At 42.0% G+C, this 14337-nt stretch overlaps 1 protein-coding gene across 7 annotated transcripts in view; it reads right to left on the bottom strand.

The window, feature by feature from the left end:
* ERICH5 (glutamate rich 5) overlaps nt 1–14337 on the bottom strand; it is a 32466-nt gene that overhangs the window by 9219 nt on the left and 8910 nt on the right. The gene's annotated exons all lie outside the window — the stretch shown is intronic.

Below are 14337 nucleotides of genomic sequence, written 5' to 3'. Positions count from 1 at the left end.
CCCTTCAGGCACTAGATTTCTATCCTTCAGAAGATTTTTATCCTCAGCTGCTGAGGCAACTACAATTTCTGGATTCGTTTAACCCAGTGCATTCCAGACTGTTCTGACGTTGGATGTGACTCCTGATTCCACCATTTATTTGGTGGTGCGATCTGGACAAGTTCCTAACCCCTCTAGACCTCAGTTTCCTTATCTGCAAAATGGGGATATGACAGTTGCCTTTCAGGCCTCTTCAGAGAACTGACTGAGGTGATAATGTGCGTAGGTCCCCAACATGGTGTGTGACGTGAGCAGGTGCTCAGTACCTGCTTGGTAAGCTGAGGGCAGCAACAGCCATGCGGGTGCAGATTTCTCACTACACAAGGTGTCCTGCAGAGGGCTGAGGGAGGACTGAACTCCAGCCTTTGTGCACCTGCAAGGCTGCGTGTGTCAGGGCTGGGGAGGGCACCTTTCTCCAATTTCACAAAGGTCCTTTATGGCCTCCTGGTGGCCCTGCCAATAAATTATAGCTAACTTAGCAACAGAAAGAATGAACTGCAACATTAAGGAGCTTGGATAAATAGTCCCCTAAACACTAGAAAGCTGTCAACGTTGACCTACAAAATCATTTTGTTACCACGGTAAGTTTTAAAACATGATTATTGATCAATAATGGAATAGTACTCACAATATCAGGCATGACCTGACTGGCATTAATGAGGTCCACTGAGCTTTTATATAAATAAATATCTTTCATTCTGTTTGCCGGCTTTGATTTCACTTATTCACCGATTTCAAGTCTTCAAGCGCCTACTAGATGCCGCCTCTGAGCGGAGCAGAGGTCACAGCAGTTGAGCAGGAAGATCTGGTCCCTGCTAACCTCCAGTTTACTGCCTGCAGGGAGATTCAAATACTAGCTACTTCCCTCACTAAGTACAACGTGGTACCTATGCCTTCCCTCTCACCCAACAATCTCAACCTGCTCTGCCCGCGTGGTTTTGTGAATCCCAGACATTCCTCCTTGAGGCAGAAGAAGGTACTACATCATTTCTTCTAGCACGCTAACTTGAAAAGCAGTGAGATCTTTTGTCCACACACAGGAGACATTCTATGCCTAATCTGTATTATTATGTAATAAATATTGTGGATGGATGCATTGTTTCCACATCCAAAGTTGTTTAAAGATGTGTCTGTTTTCTGAACCCTACAATTTATCAAATCATACACTGCTCTGGGCCTAATCCTTTGGTGCTCATTATCTCTCTTGGTTCTGTTGTAAGCTGATCCATGCACAAATTTATTTTGACAGCTGAACTAACAGAACCCTTGTTGTAAGCACCGTTGTGATAGGCACACAAAGAAATGAAATACTAGGCAACATTACAGAAGGGATTAGAACGAGAGCTAACATACCTGAAATTCACATTATGATGGAAGCTTTTCAACTCAGTTCATCACCCTAATCAGAAATGAAAAGCTTCCTACCCAGCAAGGAGAAAAACTTGAGGTCAGTATTTCCTATCCCATGGCTGTGACATATTAGACATCCCAAAGACCTCACTGGCCTGTCTGCTGGATTTTCTAGAGAATCGGTGAGAAAGGGGCACCCCGGTATTTTCCCTTGCCGCCACCATTTCTAGGTTCTTTAGCTTTGGAGCTTTGAGAACCAAGATGCAGCAGGTGTCAGCCACCAGGGAAGAGTCCACTCATCTTTTCTTATTTTGCTTTGTCCTCAATTTCATCATATCATTTATCCAACAAATATCTGTGGAGCTACCAGTGGTGCTGCTCTAGATGTTTTTGCCCTTTTCTCCCCACCAAAGTGTCTACAAACTGTCCTCGTGTGCTCATCCTCAAGGGTGCGTTCTATCATTTGGCAGATGTTAATAGGGCATTCATTTTGAAGAGAGGTGAACTTAAGCAAAACCCCATGTAACTGAAGTAGGAAACCATGGCCAAAAAATCCTAAAGAGGGTAAATAAAAATCAGACAAGCCCTCTTTTTAACAGAACTTTCTGTGTTGACATATCTAAAATTAGTTTTGACCATCCCAGAGTATATTCGATCAAGTTTGAAGGTAAACCTAATGTTAAGGTTTAACTATAAAGAAACAAGAACATGACATTGGAGAGACACTTCTGGAACACTTGACGAGCCCACATGGAGATGTAGGGCCTGTAGAAGGGAAAGACTCATATTTAAGAGCTACAGAGTCAAGTAATGACAAATCGTCACCTCCTGCAGAAATAATGTTCCAATTTCATTTCCTTTGGGTTTTTTTTCGACTCCTAGAAGACAAACTCTTATTTCAAAGAAGCTGTTGCATAAAACATCACTTTTGAAATTATCAACAGTATTCACCACGAAGAAAAGACAGTTTCATTGACTGATGCTCATTACTGGCACATGGGGATCCAGCATTTGGGCAGAAATCTAGTCTGCAAAATCAAGGGCACCTCCATGAACAAGGAAGAGGAGAGAGAAAGTGGAGATCATGTCTCTGACATGCCCACATTATGACACTTGACCAACCTCAACAGATCTTGCCCACCCTGCTTCCCTAGGAAGAACAACAGTGGCTAATGTTTATTGGGGCATTTTGCCTCATGCTTTTTGTGGATTTTCTCATTCAATCTTCCTAAAAACTCCACAAGGTAAGTCCGTTATCCCCATTACACAGCAGAGGAAATTCTGGCACAGACAGATCATGAACCTTCAGCTAGGAGTGGTGCACCACTCGTGAGTGGCAGAACTCAGAGTCAAGCCCAGCGAAGTCTGATTCCACCTGGAAGATTTAGGTGCTTTCAGGCACATTGTGGGCCCAGAACCTGCAGCATCAGCAGGACCCAGGAGTTATTTTTTTTGCTTGTTTGTGTGTTTGTTGACTCACAGGCCCCACCCCAGATCCCACTGAACCAAAATCTGTATTTGGACAAGATCCCCATGTGGTTAGGGGGTCCACGACCGTACTCTGGGGTCACCCAGGCAGGAAGGAGCTCACTAGGAAAGACAAAGTGGATGATGAACACACAGAACTGTTGGGTGTGGTGTCCATCACTCTCCACAGGTACTGCTGCTCATCCTAAGACATCGGGTATGGTCTCCATCCTCATGCTCGCATGTCACAGTCAGCACTAGAGATAGGGTGAGGATGCTGACTTAGCAATGGATCAAGGACCCAGGCTGGTCTAAGAGAGCTCCACACTGGAGAGGGAGATTTTTCTCAAGCTTCCTTCATTTCACAGAACTGGCTGGGTTTGCTAAGCCTCCTCCTCAGCGAGGTCCAGAAAAAGAAGTCTTCTGATTTCTCCTCTGAACTTAAGGTTAATACGTGTTCTACCTTGCGCTCTAAGAGCTGCGAACAAGTGGCCACACCAATGTGAACTGGCTGTTCTCCTGGCTCAGCCACGGTGCCTATGCTTGACTCAGTAAGGGTGCAGGGTATGAAGGTCCATGGCCAGGTGCCTACTCAAGCACAGGTGCCTGTGCTTGAGAAGGGGAATATTCCTATGAGCAGTTAGCAAATTTGGGACTGGGATCGAATACTTAAATTTTACAATAGAGCAGTCATATTCGCAAGGGATATGTGGGTGGTCAGTGCCCCCCTGAGCCCCTAGTACCAGAAGAGCAGTGGCAGACTGGATTAGGACCCCAGGGCTTTCAGCTGACCACTGCTACTGCTCTCTCAGGTTAGGGATCCACATTCAGTTCAGATGACTTTGCCTCCATGGTGAGGAAACAGTACAGATGGCACTGAGGGAAGTGAGGGATTTTCTTTTCCAGAATGAAAAGCCACTTGTCTTCCCCATACAGTCCTAAGCACCTGGGAGGCCAGCATGGGGTTCTGGCACAGACATTTGAAAACTGAATTAAATGAGCTTCTTCATAAAGCAGGGCATAAGAAAAAGCTTTGATCGGGCGCCTGGGTGGCTCAGTTGGTTAAGCGACTGCCTTTGGCTCAGGTCATGATCCTGGAGTCCCAGGATCGAGTCCCGCATCGGGCTCCCTGCTCAGCAGGGAGTCTGCTTCTCCCTCTGACCCTCCCCCCTCTCATGTACTTTCTCTCTCATTCTCTCTCTCAAATAAATAAAATCTTTAAAAAAAAAAAAAGAAAGAAAAAGCTTTCATCTAGGAAGAGGCAGTTTTGACCAAGAATCACGGAAATGATTAAGCTAGATTTCAGTAAGACTAGAGTATAAAACAAAAATCTACACTCACCCTTTTCCAAGCTTCAGAGTCTCCAAACGGAGGATTAGAGAAACTGACGAGGCGGTAATAAGTCACATTGAGAACGTGTACCCTTGAGATAATGTGTTGTGAAGGGCACTTTACCTCTGTGGTCTTCCCCCCAGAACCCACAACCCCAGGAGCATTGTAAGAAAAACAGCAGACAAATCCCAATTGAGGGATAGTCTACAAAACACCTGACCAGTATTCAAAACTGTCAAGGTCATCTAAAACATGTCTGAGAAACTGTCATAGTCAAGAGTGGCCTAAGGAAACACAATGACTAAATGCATTGTGGAATCCTGGATGGAAATCTGGAACAGAAAAAGGACATTCGAGAAAAACTGAGGAAATCTGAATAAAGCATGGACTTTGGTTAATAATAATGTATCAGGGGGCGCCTGGGTGGCTCAGTCCGCTAAGCATCTGACTTCGGCTCAGGTCATGATCTCAGGGTCCTGGGATTGAGCCCAACATCAGGGATCCCTTCTCAGTGGGGAGTCTGCTTCTCCCTCTGTACTCCCCCCCCCGCTTTGGCGCCCTGTCTCTCAAATAAATAAATAAAATCTTAAAAAAAATAATGTATCGGTATTGGTTAATTGTGACAAGCATACCCTACTCACATAAGATGTGTAATAAGGGAAAGTGGGTATATGGGGTCTGTGGGAGCTCTCTGTACTATTTTCAAAATTTTTCTATAAATCTAAAACTGTCCTAAAAGTTTTTTTTTTTTTAAGTTTAGCAGCAAAAATACAAGAGCATGTAACCTAGCAAAATGAGATCCAATAACTTTAGAAAAACTGTTTCATAAACTTTGGTCATTCACATACTACTTTTATGATTTTTTCTTATTTTTGTAACACTTTGCTATTACTAGCTTAATATTTTTAACGGTCCCTTTTCTTTTACAAATTTACTAAAAAGAAAAAAGAAAGTGTTTCTTTTACTAAAAAGAAAGAAAGTCAGAAAAAAAATCAACAAACTTGGGGATCTAGAACCTGATCTTGAGGAAAAAACCAAAAAACTTGATCTTGGCAAAGCAATAAAGAAAAACTGAGATTTACTAAAATTGGTGTTAATGATGGATCATTTTTATTGAGGACTTACTAGACAATACTCTAGGCAGGCGTCAGCAATTTTTTTTTTTGTAAAGGGACAGACAGCGAATGTTTTCAGCTTTGTGGGCTTAGGGCTGCTCCTATAACAACACGACTCTGTCATGGTGAGGAGAAAGCAGTCCTGTGATATGTAAGTGACTAGGCATATCTGTGTTCCTGTAAAACTTTATTTACAAAAACAGGTGGTGGGCCGGATCTGGCCAGCAGGCAAGTTTGCCAATCCCTCTACTAGGCAATACTTAGGCTACCTTCTAGGTGCCTTATATGTATTAACTGATTTTATTCCTCAGAACAAGTCTATGAAATAAGCACTACTGTTAATCCTATTTTACAGATGAAGTCACTGGGGCACAAGGAGATTGAGTGGCTCAAAGTCAAAGCACTAATAAGTGATCATGAACCAGGATTTGAAGCCAGATGCATATTCTTAATCAGCAACCTATACTGCCTCCCAGTGTGTTGAAATTTACACACACACACACACATGCACGAGTTCAAAGTATATGGGTAATCGGAGCCTCATAACCGTCTAGCCTATAGAGGATACTACTCTAGTGCAAACAAAGTTAAAGAAACTATGTGGTTCCTCTCAGTCTTAGGAAAAATGGAAAGGGTAAGAATAAGGCCCTCCCAAAGAATCACCTAAAGAAAAAAAAAGAGTTCCTTATCATTATCAATGACAGCAAGGAGAATGGTTTGGGGAGGACATTTCAATAGAGGTCCTTGCTGGGGTGGCTGAAGGCAGATGTCCTCTCCAGTAAAAAGAACCATGGCCAGTGAAAATGACAGAGCTGTTGGAATGCACAACCCAGTGCTTCCCGATCTCTTTAATGTTGAGGCTCACATAGAATAGGATGTTTGTGCAGCACACTGGGGCAGAAGGAAGAAGCTGCACCTGGAGGGCTCATGCTATCCAGACCCTGCCCAGCTGCCCTAAAGGCTGGGAGAAACGCTGGCATGCTGAAACCCATCCTCACAGGCTGGGACGGTCTGATACAGACAACATAGGAACAGATAGATATGTTTTTGTCACCATAAATAGACTAGAGGAGCATTAGCTGGGCAAGGCTTAGAAGATAATAAGGACAGATCAATCAGGGCAGTCTGCAAAGTGTGGAATGTTTTCATCCTGCAAGGACCCTTTAGAAGGACGCTTATTTTTTTTTAAGATTTTATTTATTTATTTGACAGAGCACAAGCAGAGGGAGAGAGAGGGAGAAGCAGGCTCCCTGCTGAGCAAGGAGAGCCCAACGTGGGACTTGATCCCAGGACTCTGGGATCATGACCTGGGCCGAAGGCAGCCGCTTAACCGACTGAGCCACCCAGGCGTCCCTAGGAGGACGTTTTAAAGGCAAGCCTCTGAATAAGGCAGGAAGGTCCTTTTCACTGAATGTAAGGACAAATATATTACAGGCTTGAGGAAGTATTGTCTCCAAATGGGAAAATGCTGAGAAGAAGAGCAGTTAACTGACAAAAACAAACAAACAAAAACAAAGAAAACTTGGTTTGATGGTGCATTCAAAGAAGTAGATCCCAAGGACCTTTCTTTTAATGGAGAGGAGGCAGGTCAATCACTGAGAGAGAGGGGCCTGAGAAGCAGGGTCGGGGGGAGAGGGTGCTGGTGGAGAGGCATATGGAACAGCTGCAAAGAAGTCAGGAAAGGCTAGGATCTCAGGTCACAGAGAGGGCTTAGTGAGCAGCCTCTTGATCATGAGTCATTTCAATCTTTGGCTTATGAGGTCAAGTTCATTTTATATCTATCTTAGATGATGTTAATTGGTGCTATTTTGACGCCCACTTTGAACTCTACTGTCACGGCTACAGAGTACACTGTTTGTAAATGAAATGGGACTTTTGGTGACCCTAAAGTAGATAGAGAGAGCAGGGATGTCATTTTGCTGTCTATGGATGCTTATTGATCTTCTTGCATCTTGACTTTCCTATTTAATGTGCATTTGGACACTTCACTTATCTAATCTAGCCTAATATGACGTGCTCATCTTAAAGCAAGTGTTCAGGGCCATACATACTGGAATGTCAAGAAGTGTTCAGTATGAATACAGAACATGGTACCGTGTCTTGAGGTCTCTTGTCTTATTAGAGAAGCCAGGCTAGAGGAGCAGCCAAAGAGACTGCTGAGTATGTAGCCTGAGAAAAGAGGTCATCCTTTCTAGTGTGGGACTCTAGCCACCTAGTCACTGCAGCCCAGCCCAGTTATCCTGGGGACCCACAGCCCCTTGGGCCCTTCCATGGGGAAGAAAGTGATGTCAGCTGAACTTGCCCCTACAACACAGGCTGCCCTTTCTTTTCCTTGCCTATTTCCAATGACCACCCCTTGTTTCTGAGCATACTAGCATCACCGGGCCTATTTTGTCCACCTTCATAAAGCAATTCCCATAGATGTTTAGCTATTAAAAACAATGTGGGGCACCTGGGTGGCTCAGTCGGTTGAGCATCCGGCCCTTGATTTTGGCTCAGATCATGATCTCCAGGTCCTGGGATCAAGCCCAGCATGGGGCTCTGCGCTCAGCAGGGAGTCTGCTTGAGGATTTCTCTCCTCTGCCCCTCCCCCTGCTGATGCTCTCACTCGCTCTCTTTCTCTCTTTCTCAAATAAGTAAATAAATCTTTTTTTAAAATGTGGTTGTTTTTTTTTTTCAGTCTTCATCCTTAAAGGGCAAACCTCTGATACCCTTGAATATACACAAAAGAATGAACTCTAGAGCCAGATGGCAACTCCCAAGGAGGGGATCAAGGAACGTGAACAACAGCAACGTCCCTGAGAATGTAAAGAAGCTTCTGAGGACATTTTGATACTTTCCTGACATTAACACTCGCTTGGAGAACTATATTCTGGTATTTTGCTTAAAAACAAAAAATTACCTAGAACTATATACCCTTAAACACACCAGGTGTTGAAGCCTGGCCAAGTTTGACGTTCTTTATCAGTTTTGGTGAGCCTTGCAGTAACCCCCCACAAGTGTTAGGTTTTTATTTTAAACCCAGTGTTGTACATTAACACAGAAGTGAAACTGTGCATATTAGCTGGGACATGTGGCAACCTTACAGGCGCATGATTTAAAAGAACACAATGAAGCTTTGTTTGGCTGTATTGACATTTTACTGCCTGATTAGGAGACCCTCTTCACAACCTACTCTCTTCCCAAGCCCACCCCAGCCAGTGTTGCCTTCCAAGTTTCTGTTATTCCCTGGGTCCTGATTCCTACTCTCCCTTGGCTTTTCTAAGTAGTACCCTCATTTCCTTAAATCCCCATCTCTGTCAATCCAACCATTTACCCATGCACCCACTGAATAGATATGGATTGTGTTCTTCCTACAGGTTAGGCCATACAACGTTATGGCAGAAGTGTGGCTGGACACCAGATGGAACTGGACTGTGAGAAGAGCAGGGGCTTCTGAGTCACACGTACTAGGCTGCAGCCCCATCACTTGCTAGCTCTGAGATCTCGAGCAAGTTATTTCTCCTTGCTAAGCTGCAGTTTCCTAGCTGTATTTGCTGATACTGATGCTTGCTTTAGAAGGCCCTTGTGGGGATTAAATGAGATCACAGTCTAAAGTACCTGGAACCAAATGGGAGCTCCTACCTGTCTCCTGCCTTCTCCTCCAAGCCCATGTTTTGATGTGACTGCACTAATCTCGAAAATCCTTCAATTTCATAAAAAAAACTTACTGTATTGTTGATGAGAGAATAAATTGGTACAAGTCTTAAGGAAGGCATTTAGGCAGTTATCCATCAAAATCATAAATGCACAGGGACGCCTAGGTGGCTCAGTCGGTTAAGTGGCTGCCTTCCACCCAGGTTATGATCCCGGGGTCCTGGGATCGAGTCCCACATCGGGCTCCTTGCTCAGCGGGGAGCTTGCTTCTCCCCCTCTCTCCCTCTGCTTGTGCTCTGTCAAATAAATAAAATCTTTAAAAAAAAAATCATAAATGCACATACCCTTTGACCTAGTAATGCCACTTCTGGGAAATGGTTCTACAGTTATGCTAGCACATATTTGAAATGATGTATATATAAAGGAATTCGATGCAGCCTTGTTTGCAACAGGAAAAGAAAGATTGGAAACAAACCAAATGTCCATCAATAGGGGACTGGTTAAACAAATCACACAATGGATTATTAAGCAAGGGTAAAAAAGGAGAAAGACATTCTCTATATATCAATACAGAAAGATCTCCATCTTGTTAGGTGAAAAAAAACAAGGTGAAAAATAGGGACACCTGGGTGGCTCAGTCGGTTAAGTGTCTGCCTTCGGCTCAGGTCATGATCCCAGGGTCCTGGAATTGAGCCCCGAGTCGGGCTCCTTGCTCACAGGGGAGCCTGCTTCTCCCTCTGCCTGCCACTCCCCCTGCTTGTGCTCTTTCTCGCTTGCTCTCTGACAAATAAATAAATAAAATCTTTAAAAAATTACACTGCATAATGAAGATGGGAGAGGGAAAAATATTTGCAATGTATAAACACATTTTGGAAGAATATACCAAAAAAACCCCACCTAATAAAAGTATTTACCCATGGGTATGACTGGAACTAAGCAGATGGTGGGAACAGGGCAGGAGGTATACTTTTCACAGCATGCATTTTTCAAATGTTTTCAAATTTTTGAACCATGGATGCGGTTCATATATTCCATTTTAATTAGCTGTATGTAATACCGCCCTACCACAAAGACTTGCCAAGCTCTGTGTGCCAGGCTCTAGAGGGGACACATACAAGACTTGGTCTAGACTTCTAGCATTTTAAAGGAAGAAATCCCATTTATATATATAATATCTGCATGCAAGCCTATTAAAATGAGTTTTAATGTTGATGATGTTTATTCTTCAATTACAAAGAAAAAACGTTTGTCTACTTAGGACTGAAATGTCACTGTGTGAAAATATGGGCTGAAGGTGTCGCCACAGTACAAAGAACAATTCACATAAGAGCATGAAATTCAAGCCTCATCCTATTGCTTAGGTAACATGGACTCCAAGCAGCTAGTGGAGAGTCGAGGGTAGAATAAACAAATGATTATAGCTATCAGTGGAAATGTAGCTATTAACCTAGCAATGAATTTGTCAATAATTACCATCTATTTACGTCGTCCATGCTGGTGCTTAAGCTGTAAGATCTCAGGAAGAAGTCTGCCAGAAACAAATGGCATTTATATTAGGAAAGAGCAGAGCAAGAATCATACACGTACATAGAAGGCTGGTGGCACAGGAAGGAAGGTTCAGGTACAAAGACCTAGAGACCCATGGGTCCGTTAAAGTCCGTAAAATCAACAAAACCTTTGTGTTCAAATTCCACCAGATCCTCGGGGTGCTGAGAAGAACAGAAATTTTCAACAGAAGATGGCCCCACTATTTAGAACTTGATTCCACAAATACAAGAAGGTCCACTCAATCTGTCTAACTGTCCTTTTGGAAAGAAAAGCCTCTTTCCTCTCACATTTTAGGGCATTCAGTAAAAATCTATGTGTGACTACCATGTATCAGGCCCTGTTCTACACTTTGATAGCCCTGGATTTGACTATCCACCTGTGTCCTGGTCCCCCACGCCTCTTTCCCTAGTCAGTCTTTGGAGGTGAGGGAAAGAAGCTCAGTGGGATGCAGTGTCTGATGGGTCAGAGCAAACATAGCCATGTGATCAGTAGAATGGATCTTCCTATTCAGCCTAACAGCTACCTAACCAAATAGCTGCTATGTGATTTAAATTGAAGCCCAGAAAAATAAGTACCTTCATATTTTAATGGTACAGGATTTTAGAGCTATAAGAGATCTCAGAGGTAATCTAGTCCAACCCATTATTTAATGATTATTTTGCTTGTAAGCTAATATTGCATCATGCATAACAGTTCTTAAGCCAGTTACAGAAAATTCAGGTAGGCAGAACTGCCAATGCAAATCCAGTCTACAGGCTAGTTCACGTATTTTGGCATCAACCCATGCAGTTTTAAGGTTCATATTGTGAATTTAAAAAATGTCTGGTATGATATGAAGATTATCTGTATCTCTATGGGAGGGCACTGGAAGTTTCTCTACATCTATGTACTCTGCTTAAAATATCTCTAGGGTTAAATAAATGTCTTCTAAATATTCCCAGTTTATATTTGGAAGTAAATAGAAAGTTCATATTTTACTGACTCATTTAGGGATAAATACTTATTAAAATATGTATATTATATATTAATATATAATAAATTTATATATTACATATGTCACAACTGTATCATATTTATTATTATCGGTCTTATTTAGGGATTATGATAAAACTATTATATTATTAAATTTATTGAATTATAATACTATATTATATTCTATTAGATTTCTTTTGTTGTTTGCATAGTGGATGACCACATCTCTAATAGGGATCCAGAGTGATCTGAGGCAAAAACAGATTTAAATCTAGTTATCACAAGATGGTTTAGGGAGAAATAGGTCAAGCTCTGGAATCAGAGTACCTGAATTCAAAGCCCAGCTCTCACTCTGAAGAGTAAATAATTTGCCCAAGGTCACAGAGCTCCTTATCTGTGAAATGGAGAGACTTGTAATACTTAGTCATAGTACTGTCATAAAGATTAAATGAAGTATTGTTAGGCAGCACTTTACAGTGAGTAAAGGCACGTACAGGACATTTAATAAACCTGGATTTTTTTAATCTAAAAGCTAATACACACAGACTTGGGATTGTATATAGGATTTAAAGAAGTTCTGAGCTGCAGAAACAGGAATGAATTATTTATTGAGCCTCCAAGATCATGGAGTTGAAATGCTGATGAACATACAATAGTATCCAATTACAAGAGAGTATTGTGTGATTGGGGATCAGAAGCAAAATACACCTGTTGACTGATTCGATATGTGCATTGAGCAATTTATGCAGCGTATTAATTTTCTACACTCTAAACCTGATTGTCAGGCATTTTAACATTTCTTTCAGAACAACATCTGGGAAAACTTAGAACAATGAGGAAAGCAAGAATAAAAAATGAAAGGGTGTGACATGTTGATAGTTATTAATACTGGTGATAAATTTTTTTAAAACAAGAGATTATTCATTATTTTTTGAGAAAACCTATTCCACCTATTAGATACTTTTGTCCTTCCCTAAGAGTAACATTCCCCAGAGTCATGGTTTTATCAGTTAAACAAAATTCTATAATGAGGGGTGTCTGGGTGGTTCAGTTGGTTGAGCTCCTACCTCTTGATTTCAGCTCAAGTCATGATCTCAGGGTCCTGGGACAGAGCCCTGCCTCCACGCTCAGCATGGAGTCTGCTTATCCCTCTCTCTCTGCTCCTTCACCCACTCACATGCACGCATTCGCACGCACTCTCTCTCCCTCCAATAAATAAATAAAATCTTTAAAAAATAAAAAAATCTACAATGATGATTTAGTGCTCTGCTTTTTAAAAAAAGATTTATTTATGGATTTTTTAAAAGATTTATTTATTTATTTATTTTTAGAGAGAGAGAGAATGAGCGAGCAGGAGGAGGGGCAGAGGGAGAGGGAGAGAGAATCCTGAAGCAGACTCCCCACTGAGTGCAGAGGCCCATGCTGGTGATCTCAGGACCCTGAGATCATGACCTGAGCAGAAATCAAGAGTCTGTGGCTTAACCAACTGAGCCATCCAGGCACCCCCATTTATTTATTATTTGAGAGAGAGAGAGAGAGAGAAGGCACAAGACAGTGCATGCATGGGGGCAGGAACAGAGGGTGAGCCTCTTCAAGCACACTCCTGCTGAGTGTGGAGCCTGAGGAGGGGCTCAAGATGGGGCTCCATCTCACAACCCATGAGATCACGACCTGAGCCAAAACCAATAGCCAGAGGCTTAACCCACTGAGCCATCCAAGCACCCCTAGTGCTCTGCTTCTTAAATCAGTATGCTAATCCTGGGATATCTGGGGCCACGGAAGGGGATAAGAGAAACCAAAATATGGTGTATCTTCCTGAAGCATCAACTTTCCTCAGCTTTTCATATTGAAACCAACAAGGATTTATCATGGAGCAGAATGCAAAATCTACCTGATTTCATAAAATGAAACATCAAAGAAATTGCTCCTTGTACTAGCCTCTTTAAAATTTTTTTTAATTTATTATTATTATTATTATTATTATTATTTTGCACTGGCCTCTTGAGAGCATGTCTGGGGTACAGAGGCTTTTGTTTCTTTAGGAGAAAGGTTAGCAAGTAGTGTACGTTAGGAATGGATTTTCCCATCACTTCACATTGTTTTCAGTGACAAAGGGTTTGGAATCACTTTTATATATGGTTTTAATGACTTTGCCTATTTACAAACTTTTTACTGCTTTCTGTTATCTACTGAAATTCGAAATAAATTTATCATACACCACGAAGATGATGCAACACAACATACCTCTGACTAGGACACAGTGTCTGAACTTTGAAACAGCATTCACAATAACCCTGTGCTCTCTACTACAAAATCAGAGAGGAAGACATTTCTGTGTTATTGGAATAACACAAGGTGCTAAAAGACCTCTGAAAAGGAATTAACTGGAATATACAATTTCCCCTAGAGTTAGTCTTGAATATGATGCAAACTAACTTGAAGAAATTTGCTTAACCTTCGAAACTTGATCTAAAATGTTAGCCATTCGAAATCTAAGTGCATATAAAACCCAGTCATTCTCTAGTTCATTAATGGGCTCTTACTCTTCTTCACAGCACTTCTTACTGTCAGAAACTGATCTTAATCATTTAACTTAGACCCCTAACCCCCAAAAGTAGGGTCAATTGTATCTCCAGCATCTAGCCAGGCACGTGGCTATCATATAATAGACGTTCAAAATATACTTGTTATGACCAGTTTTTATCGCACGGATATTTGTCAAGAAAAACCGAAGCCAAGGATAGGGGAAAGTGTATCTGACCTCTTCAAAAGTGCAGGAACCTACTTGATGGAATGAATGTCCACCTGTACTCTGCGCATCCTTTATCATCTCTGATGCTGAAATGCGGACGAGAGGGCAAGCTCTCGATAGAAAAAG

Source organism: Callorhinus ursinus, unplaced genomic scaffold (assembly GCF_003265705.2).
Source record: "Callorhinus ursinus isolate GAN/ISIS: 27379988/994484 unplaced genomic scaffold, GSC_fseal_2.0 scaffold5, whole genome shotgun sequence".
NCBI classification, from domain to species: Eukaryota; Metazoa; Chordata; class Mammalia; order Carnivora; family Otariidae; genus Callorhinus; species Callorhinus ursinus.
This window is presented reverse-complemented; position numbering and strand designations above follow the sequence as displayed.